The 10515-nt window shown below is 34.0% G+C and overlaps 1 protein-coding gene across 1 annotated transcript in view; it reads left to right on the forward strand.

Moving 5' to 3' along the window:
* dbo (Kelch-like protein diablo) overlaps positions 1-8539 on the forward strand; it is a 58246-nt gene extending 49707 nt beyond the window's left edge. Inside the window, exon 10 of the mRNA XM_071695595.1 lies at positions 1-8539. This exon is cut by the window's left edge and continues 6806 nt beyond it. The gene's annotated coding sequence lies outside the window, so the exon portion shown is untranslated.
* Positions 8540-10515: the final 1976 nt, after the last annotated feature.

Consider the following 10515-nt stretch of genomic DNA (forward strand, 5'->3'; position numbering starts at 1 on the left):
CTTGTCTTGTTATGCTGGTATTGATTTAGTATCATGCAGCTTTTAGATTTGGTCAAGTTCCATTTCATGTCATAGTAAATCTGTCTTTTTCTGTGCTTTGTTAGGAAAATTTCTAAAGAAAATGTTCCTGAGAACTTCTGTTTATTTGCTTCTGTAGCAGTGATGTTAGAATCTGTGTAATTACTTCCTACTGTTTTGGGTCCCTTGAGGAATTTTCAGAAGCAATATGTTTGATATGTAGATGTCATTATTTTTATTTTGCTTAACTATATCTGCTAGTAATGCTAAATGATTTTGATGATCACTGTTATCAACACTGAGGGAGACAGTCAGTGAAATTACTGTTATTATAAATTATAAGGGATAATTGTGAAAACCTTTGGCTAGAACTTATTAGCTATATCAGATTTTTTCATTTAGTGTTGCATATAGTGCAGTTTGCAGTTTGGGGTCAGTTGTAAATTCATGTAATTCAGAATTGAGAGTAATTCATGGTCATTGGCAGACACATCAGTTTTTCACGTTTTTCATTATTCTGTCTAGACACCCAAAGAATGAATATTCACTCTGTGCTTACTGTTGTGCTGTGCTTTTAAATGATGAGCTTTGCCATATCATTTAAACTAAAGTGTCAGGGGTGTGCAATGATTACTGAGAATTTGGTTTATACAAGATCTATTAGCATATTAAACAACCACATGGTACTGGGAATAGAGAAGCACACTGAATATATGGTGTCAGATCATGAATACTATTTGACTGTTCTTGCAGTTACGCTCAGTATCATTTACTGAATAAGTGTGTTGCATTGCACAAAGAAGGAAAGTCAGTGAAAGTGGTACTTATTAGTTTTCTGTATGCCAAAATTGAAAACCACTTACATTGCAAAGTGTATAAATCATGTGACTGCTGACAGTTATTTCATTCATCTGAATTTTCTGAGATATCTTGCTTTGTCACAGTTTGAATGTTAGATAGTGAAAAAATATGCTTACTGATAGCAAGTCTGCGGAATATTAAAAGTAAAATGATTAGTCGTATTTACTTCTGTCAGTTGTCAGCTGCTTGTGCCTGTGTAATATCTTATGTTGGTTCAGTATTATTTTGATATGTGATTTACCTCTGCAAGGCAGGAATCTTGTCTTTGTAAACTTTCTGAAATAGTCCATGTGATATGCATATCACAGAAATATGTGTAGCATAATACAGGGCAACACCTTACAAAAGCTCCTTAACTTTTTAGTGTTGATACCTGTTTATAAATAGAATGTACATATATACATACATATATATTTATATATCTGTCAATTGTGCATATTTTCATAAAGCTGTATAACGTTGCTAATGTGAGTTGATACATTAGATCAGATGCTTAAATGACTGTATTATAGTAAATATTGCATCCTATTGCTGAATGAATGAGGAAAGAGTGCCAAAGTTATGTTTGAGTGAGACAAGTGGTATGGTAATAAGTACTTTGTGTGAAAAAAGATGAAAATAAATTCATATGAGTTATTATTGCAATAATTTGGTAGTAATTTGATCAAAAGTTCTGAGATTTAGCATGCCATACTGTACATGTAGCACTTGAATTGTTGGTTTAGTTGTTAATTTTTTTATTTTGTATTTTATAGCAGTTTTCATATGCCTTAGTGAAGTAATGTCTAAAAACAGATGACAGCCTTTGAGGAAAATTGCTTGCCATGTACTTTTTGATGAGAATATTTTCTTGATTGCTTGTTGAAATATATACAGATCATGTTGCAGAATCGGATATTACTCTCTAAAATTTTTCTTATAGATTTACATTGCTGTTCTGATGTATGTGTGGTCTCACATATGACTGAGATGTCTTATGAGATGAAATGGTCAAAGAATCCACTTGTTTGATTGAACATCAGGCAGTTCTTTTAGTTTTGATTTGCATGCATATGCTTATCACTGTTTGTATCATGCTGTATTTCCATGTTATAGTGAAGTCTTAGTTTAGGAATAATTATACAATGATTTATGAAGTTTGTTGTTTGGAACAGAAGCTGAGTAGTGCAGCACACTGACAATGCAGTTTGATATATAGGCAGGTTACTGGGAAATTATAGTGAATTACCAGAGGTGATGTTAAGTGTTTGTGTCAAGCATACATTCACTTTTATTAATACTGTAAATTCAGTCTCCAGATAAGGACAGTCTTGATATGGTTTGTTGACCTGTTTGCAGTGTGTTGCTAAGTTTATTGTAATTGCTAGTAGCACCACAGAACCCATAAAGGTCTGATAGTATGTTTTTAATTGGTTTGGTGACATTTGTCCTGCAGGAAAGAAGGAATAGTTATTTTCATTGTTGAAAGTATGCTTTAATTATTGGGTTTTAGTTGTTTTATAGTTTATTGATCATTCTTATATTTTGGATAAAGTATTTTTAGTGTGTTGATCTGTGTTGTGTTAGGGTAATATCCGAATAAGCAGTGTTGTGTTTGGAAGACAGTGCTTGATTATTTTCCAACTAGCTCTTTATATGAAGTGCATGCATTACAGTAAAGTATGTATAGGAAAGGGAGATAAAGATATGATGTTAACGTCCAACTGAATGATAGTAATAGAAGCTAATATTGTATGTAGCACCATAAATTCACGTAAATCAGAAATAATGAACAAGAAGGTTTTTTAGTTTTGTAGTTTTGCAAGAAAGTACATTTCTTATTTGGGAAGTAATCGTAGTCTTTGAGTTACCTTTACAGTTCACTCAACAGTAATCTTTGTGGGTAAAGTATTTCTTAGTTTTTCCTCATTGTTGAGTTTGGCTTATATTTGAATAACCAATGTTGCATATGGATGTTAATGTAATGTAAAAGAGGATGGTCAGTTGTCTTTTTACTGATTACCTATGACAGTCATAATAATCATAATATAGCAGTTTTATATGATGTACTTTTGGCATCATGGGCACAAGTTTGTCTCAGAGGATTAGATTATTGAAAAGAGCTGAGTGTTCCATGTTCATGATAGTAATTGTTTTTATGATAATTGCTATCTAAATATTATTAGGTGCACAATTTAGACTAAATATCTTATGGGGTGTGATTATGGTGTATTATGGTAAAGTTAATATGTGTTCACAGCACCACTCATGGGCAATGTTTTCCTTGTATACTTTAGGACTTGAACATGAGAAGGACAAGAGTCATGCACTAGCTTTAGTAGATAACTGCTTACTGGTTCAGTTTGCCTTGGGATTTGAACCTCTTGCGTTATTATTGTGTATTAGATTTTGTTTTATATTTACCTGCCAACAAAACTTCAGTGGGAACAGAATTTTCCTTTCACAAAGAAGTAATATTGAGCAAACATGTTGCAAATTTGTTTTTTCTGCCATATGTTCTGTAAGGTTATTGTGTTTCTGGTTTTGATTTTTAGTTGTGAATATGTTTTGATTGGAAAATGAGGGAAATTTATTGAAACAAGTAACTGAAATCATTGTGATTCTTTAAAACAATTAGTAGGTTGTAGATTAGGGAGGTAGAGAATGTTTTGAATAGTATGCTAATGGGGAAAAACTGAATTTTGATGGTTAAGAGAATGTATATGGTATTGAAATAGTAAGGGAAGATAATTGATAAGGTAAAATGTATTTTAGATTAAATGATGTAAGTAGATGAAGAAATAGTGAAAGATAGCAATTGGCAGTTTTCATACCAGTAAGAGTAATTATAGATGAATGTGTTGCAGCTGTGAAGCTTAGCTGATTTGCATAGCCTACTGTTGTAAAAATGAAGTTCATATAACTGGAAATTTGATAGAAATGAAAATTCAGGTAAGTAATCAAGTTTAAGAGTACATACATCCAGTAGACTGCTAATTAATATTTCTGTATTTTCTAAAAGCCATATGGAAGGCAGACACCTAGAATTTTAGTAGTTTACCAGTAATATGAATAAGATCATTTGGATGTCACTGAAGTTATTATGCTCTATGGTAAATCTATCAATGTTTTGTTTCCAAACTTTGCTTCCTGAATTTTTAGTCACCTCTGCAATGTGGAGTTGCTTTGTCTATCATCAGAACAAATCTCCTACATACTCAACCCAGGTTATGAATATTAAAGGATGAATGAGGTACTTTATGCACTTTGTACAGCTGTTTCGTATTGCTTATTTGGATTTTGCCAGAGTTTTGCTTCTTTTTAAGAGGTTGAACCTAGAACATAAATTGGCTGAACAAATTTAGGTTTGTCTCTTGCACAACATAACAGACATCTTGGGATCACTTTGATTACCATCATTTGTCTGTTGTTCATTTATCTTTCCATCTGTTGTTTATCCACCTGTCCATGAGCCATCCTCCCATAGTTTATTTTAATTTGCAACATAATTTTAAAAGACTTAAATCAGATACTCATGAAACTGTACAGTTGTTTTGCAGGATCTAATGAATTGTGATAGGTGAAAAACCCAAAACTTTAGCTTGCATCTTGCTTGAGGTATACTATTCAAAAGAATGTTTAATCTGATTATGAAAATCACTTGCTGCAGCAGAGGTTTAACCCAGAGCTTAACCTGGCTTATAACTTGAAGAAAATTCTTCCTTTGGTCATGAAGCACATTGCAGATGTTGATATTTATGAAGTAAAATTTCCATCCTTATCTTATTCCCAATATCATGTGTTACAGAGCAAGCACCACAAGTGTTCCTTGGAACACTCATATTTTCATACTTGATCGCCATTTCCCACATGTGCAAGGAAAGTTATGAAATTATGAACATTAGGTTTGTATTGCAGGTAATCAACATAACTGTTACTTGACTTAGTGTGAAAGTTCTGATATAAATGGAGTCTCTTCCTTTGAATTAGTGATGAAAATATAAATCTATTGCTTATAGTTTCATATTGACATTTACAATCTAGTCATTATAGGATGTTCATGAAAGTTGCATTTATTCACTTTTATGATCTTTAGACTTAGTTTCCATTACAACTACTTCAGCTTTTTTTACTAAATGCATACCTAGGATTACTTTTCTGCCATGGCACACATTAATTTACAAATTTTGCAAATTGAATGTTTGAGTAAACCATAGAATTTAGATTAAGAAGTACTTTTGATGATATAATACAGTAGTATAATATGCCTTGGTTTTTGAAGATATAAGTACATACTTTATATAATTTGTAATTCCCTTCCTTTGTAGGTGAAGACTTTGAGATTAAGTCTTTCTTCATGAGCATGCACACCCAGTTATATATGAACATTCATATGAACATTCACCTCGTAAAGAGGTTCTTCTTGTATTTTTTAGATTACTTTTAAATTAGGCACAAGTTTAAGGCACACAGACGACATGCATATGCACACACTCACACACAGCATGTGCTATCATCAGTGGAACACCAGAGGTAAAAAATAAGGTACTTCCACTCAGAGAAAGGGACTGTCATATGGTAAGGGTCCATATCTGGCTTTATCTTTGCAAATCTGTGTGCATAATGATCTAAAGCATCAGAAAGACATGGTGCTTAGATATGTTGTAATTCAAAATGTGTGCTTTGCAGCAAGCCATATTTTAAGTTAAAGTTTACTCCTCTGTCTTTCACTTGGAAGACAAGTATGGATGCCACTTTGCCTTAGTGAATCCATTTTGAATATTGTTTGATGTACATAGAATTCAGTTTTTTCTAGGTATGGTAAGCAGCTTTTCACTTCTTTATTTATGGAACTTGTGAATGTGCACTGCTGGGCAGCTGAACACATATACATACTAGAATCATGTATGGCAAAGCATTTTGTAGAGATAAGGAAAAATGGAGAATTGTGGAACTTAAAAGAATTGCCAGTTTTCAAAGAAAACAGCTTACAAGAAACTTACAAAGAGGAATATTGCCAAGGGTGGCAAAAAATATCAAAATCTTATATCTATCAGATGGAAGAGAGTCATTATGTAGTAAGATTTTCCTTACAGAAAATGTTAGTTCATTATGAGGGAATATTGCATGGTCTTTAGTTATTTTTCATCCATATTTTCTGCTGAATATTTCCCTTATGTTCCAATGGCAGTCCCATGGAGAGTGGGTAGTAATGTTGTGCAAGAAATCAACATACATGATTGAAATATACCATCAGCACTAGATGGAATGAAAATAAATGGAGCAACAGGTCCTTATAAGCTTGATGCAAAATCAATGAGTGAAGCTTATGATGAGATAATAAGGTCCTTTTCAGTGTTACTGTTCATGGGGTAGACACTTCAAGGTTAGGGGTTTGCCAGTAGGACACCAGTGTTCAGTAAAAGGTAATAAGTAGCTGCCAAAAAATTTGTCAAATTAACCTGGCAAACTTATGGAAAATATCATTAGAGAGAAATGATCTTGAATTGCATAGATGATCTTTGGTCATTTCTTGAAACCATTCTCTTTCTAATATGTATTAATGACACTGGGATTGTATTGTGTTGTAAGGTATCATAGTGATTCACTGACATACTATATTGAAAACCAAATCACAACAGAAATTGAATTGTACAGATATAAGTTGATTGCATACTGATAGACTGGGTGCACAAGTAGCATATAAATTTTGAAAACTGTGTGTGGTATTAAACAAAAGAAAAATAGGAAGAAAAAGACTTGGGTGTAATATTCTCCAGTGACCTAAAGCCATGTAGTGTTTGGAACAAGTAAAAAGACAAACTCAAGTTAGATTTCAAATTAAGGGCATTCACAGTCAGATTTATTGTAAATAACCCTTTTTTTCATAATTCACAGGTGCATCTCCTTGAATATCATGTTCGGTTTTTGGTTTGCCCTACTTAGTACGATACAATGGGATGTTTGTCAATAGTATTGTACAACAGCAGATTACAGAAATGATTTCCAGGCTAAGAAACAGCTTTCACGAGAGCCATGGAAATGACATTAACAGGAAAAGGTATGATTAAGAGGTGATGTAATTCTTTTATTCAAAATTGTCAAAAGTGACAAGCTTATGTATGCAATGATTGCAGCATAGATCACTCTGACACCATTTTTAGTAATGGATTGAGACTCATAGAGAAGCAGTTTGCTTTAAATGAGGCAAAGTATTTTTTCTGAAATGGGATATTTGATATGCAGAATGACGTGTCACCTAAAACAGTTGAAGAGAAGACTATAAATACAGTTACAAATAAACAATGAATGCCTTGCTTTAAATCTGTGACTGATGTATTTGCATTTCCATCATTGAAAATTTACAGGTGTATCTCCATAAATTTCTTTTTGTCTGCTATGAGTTCTGTGTCTTTAGTACTATCTACTATTACAAGCAGCCTCAAAAGGACCCTGTGATTTGTTGCTGTTTATGTTTTTCTGCATGAATCTTACTTGAAATTTTGTGGTTATTGAACACTGTTTTGATAATCATTTAATAACTCAAAACCTTCATTATCATGAGTTTCAGTCTTTTTATGCTAAGATGGATTGGTGTGCAGAATCAATTAATTGGATGCATGGAAATGATGTTGGATGATGGAAATATGGATATACATGTGATCTCTCATGAATTTGTAAATGAAGAGAAATTAATGTGAACTTTTGATGTGGTGTAATGTGCTTGAAGATTTTTTACTTTGTAGCTATGGAGACAACTTATTCTTTAAATGTCAATGGTAATTTTAGTATTTGAGGTATTGTATGTATATTATATGGAAAACACTGTTAGAGTTGTGCTTAATGATATTCATTTCACAAGGTAAATTAGTTAAGATTTTTGTTATTATAATTTCAGGATGTTCTTGAATTAATCCTGCTACCAAGAAATCTTACATTGTTGAAATAAGACTGTCCATGGCATAGTTAGCCAAAATTAATTGTAAGTTTTCCACCAGTTAGCAGGTGAAGGTTTTGTGCCATGCATGGCTGGCCATGTTGGACTATACTCGAAGCACTGCAAGGTCAATCATGAAACCAGTCAGTGGAAGAATGAGTGTAGTTGGTTTTCTTAATTTTTTGGTATGCCTATTTACTGTGTTGGGGGTTCACTGCATCTTACTTTTGATATATATATATATATATATATATATATATATATATATATATATATATATTTGTGTGTGTGTGTGTGTGTGCAGAATGATCATGGTAGATGTATAAAGAATATGAATAGCATTAAACTTTGAAATGGTCCCTTTTTATTGGTAATACCATTATATTCACCTCATACTGTAAAGAATGATTTTTTTTACATCAAATAAATCTAGGAGTAATATATTTTTATTACATTCAGATTGTAGTAAATATTATCTGTTTTGCTTGATTGTGATGTAGATAACTAAGGCATTGTGTGCGACCAAGCATCCTACTGCTTGTTGTGTAATGCCTTTTATACTTTGGAAGGTTTATGCTGTGAGACTTACCTAGTACTTCATGAATCTCAACATTCCAGTCCATAAAGCTTTTAGATATTCCATTTGAGAGCTGACATCATAAGGAAAATATGAAAAATTTAGGTGAAATTAAGGGTGTATACGGCATAAACAGACTTTTTGTTCAATAAATTGTTATAATTGAATATTTTGTTTATATTTATTCTGTATAATTCTCTAGTAATTGAAATCAAGCAAAAGTACTGCTTAATGTTTACAGAAAATTCAGTAGTTGTAAGAAAATCAAATTATCCAACTGAAAACAAGAATGCTTGTTAAAATTGACAGTAACAAGAAATTAAAGGTGTACCTATTGATTGGATAACTGAGTGTGTGTTTGTAACAAGCAGTTGAAATTATAAAAATTTCTTTCCATGAGTTTGGAGACTGATATTACAGACCTGTAGAACAGTTAATGTTGTTAATTTACTGAAGGAAACCTGTCCTCCTGATAAATCAAAATTTGGTACAGAAGATATGAGACTAGAATCAATAATTCTTTGTTTGTTATTTGATTTAGAAATGATAAACTTATTGTAATGCTAGTTACTAGCATCCATCTCAGTGTGTGTAAGGACTTGAAGGGGACAAGAACACTGTTAACAGAAAAATGCCTACATTAATTTGGGAAAAGGGGTGTAGCAGCTAGGAGTTGCTATTACTAGTGCAGGAGCAAAGAAAGGGGTGAAGCAGATGCGTTGTTATAAGAGGGAGAAGCTATGATAAGGTTCTGTTGTGCTGCTGGGGACTTTTGCTGCTGTTGCTGCAGGATAGAGGCAATGTCAAAGTCATGGGGTGCAGCTGCAAGATGAAGATTATGCCAGGTTCCATTGCTGTTACTACAAGATGGAAGTAAAGCTGGATGGCAATGGGAATGAATAAAGGCAGACAGTATGAATTATGTATATATGTATATGTCTGCGTGTATATATATGTATACTTGAGATGTATATGTATGTATATGTGCGTGTATGGATGTGTATGTATATCCATGTATACATATGTGGGTGGGTTGGGTCATTTTTTCGTCTATTCCCTTGCACTACCTCGCTAGCGCGGGAGACAGCGGCAAAGTATAATAAATAGAATAAATATAGATATATTAGGTTCAGTAGGATTGAGTGACAAGTAAATTGGGAGGTAAGTTTGAATAGAGAAAAACTGAAGAAAGTGAAGTGTTTTAGATATCTGGGAGTGGATTTGGCAGCGAATGGAACCATGGAAGTGGAAGTGAGTCACAGGGTGGGGTAGGGGGCGAAGGTTCTGGAAGCATTGAAGAATGTGTGCAAGGCAAGAACATTATCTTGGAGAGCAAAAATGGGTATGTTTGAAGGAATAGTGGTTCCAACAATGCTGTATGGTTGAGAGGCAAGGGCTATAGACAGGGTTGTGCAGAGGAGGGTGGATGTGTTGAAAATGAGATGTTTGAGGACATTATGTGGTATGAGGTGGTTTGTTCGAGTAAGTAATGAAAGGGTAACAGAGATGTGTGGTAATATTAAGAGTGTAGTTGAGAGAGCAGAAGAGGGTGCATTTTGGTCACATGGAGAGAATGAGTGAGGAAAGATTGACAAAGAGGATACATGTGTCAGAGGTGGAGGGAACGAGAAGTGGGAGGCCAAATGGAGATGGAAGGATGGAGTGAAAAAGAGAGTTCGGGGCCTGAACATGCAGGAGGGTAAAAGGCATGCAAGGAATAGAGTGAAGTGGAACGATGTGGTATACCGGGGTCGATGTGCTGTCAATGGATTGAACCAGGGTATGTGAAGTGTCTGGGGTAAACCATGGAAAGTTTTGTGGGGCCTGGATGTGGAAAGGGAGCTGTGGATTCGGTGCATTTTACATGACAGCTAGAGACTGAGTGTGAACGAATGTGGCCTTTGTTGTCTTTTCCAAGCGCTACGTCGTGCACATGAGGGGGGGGGGAGGGGGTTGTTATTCCATGTGTGACGGGGTGGCGATGGGAATGAATAAAGGCAGACAGTATGAATTATGTACATGTGTATATATGTATATGTCTGTGTGTGTGTATATATATATATATATGTATATGTTGAGATGCATAGGTATGTATATGTGCGTGTGTGGACGTGTATGTGGGTGGGTTGGGCCATTCTTTCGT

The sequence above is a fragment of the Panulirus ornatus genome, chromosome 58, assembly GCF_036320965.1.
Source record: "Panulirus ornatus isolate Po-2019 chromosome 58, ASM3632096v1, whole genome shotgun sequence".
Classification (NCBI taxonomy): Eukaryota; Metazoa; Arthropoda; class Malacostraca; order Decapoda; family Palinuridae; genus Panulirus; species Panulirus ornatus.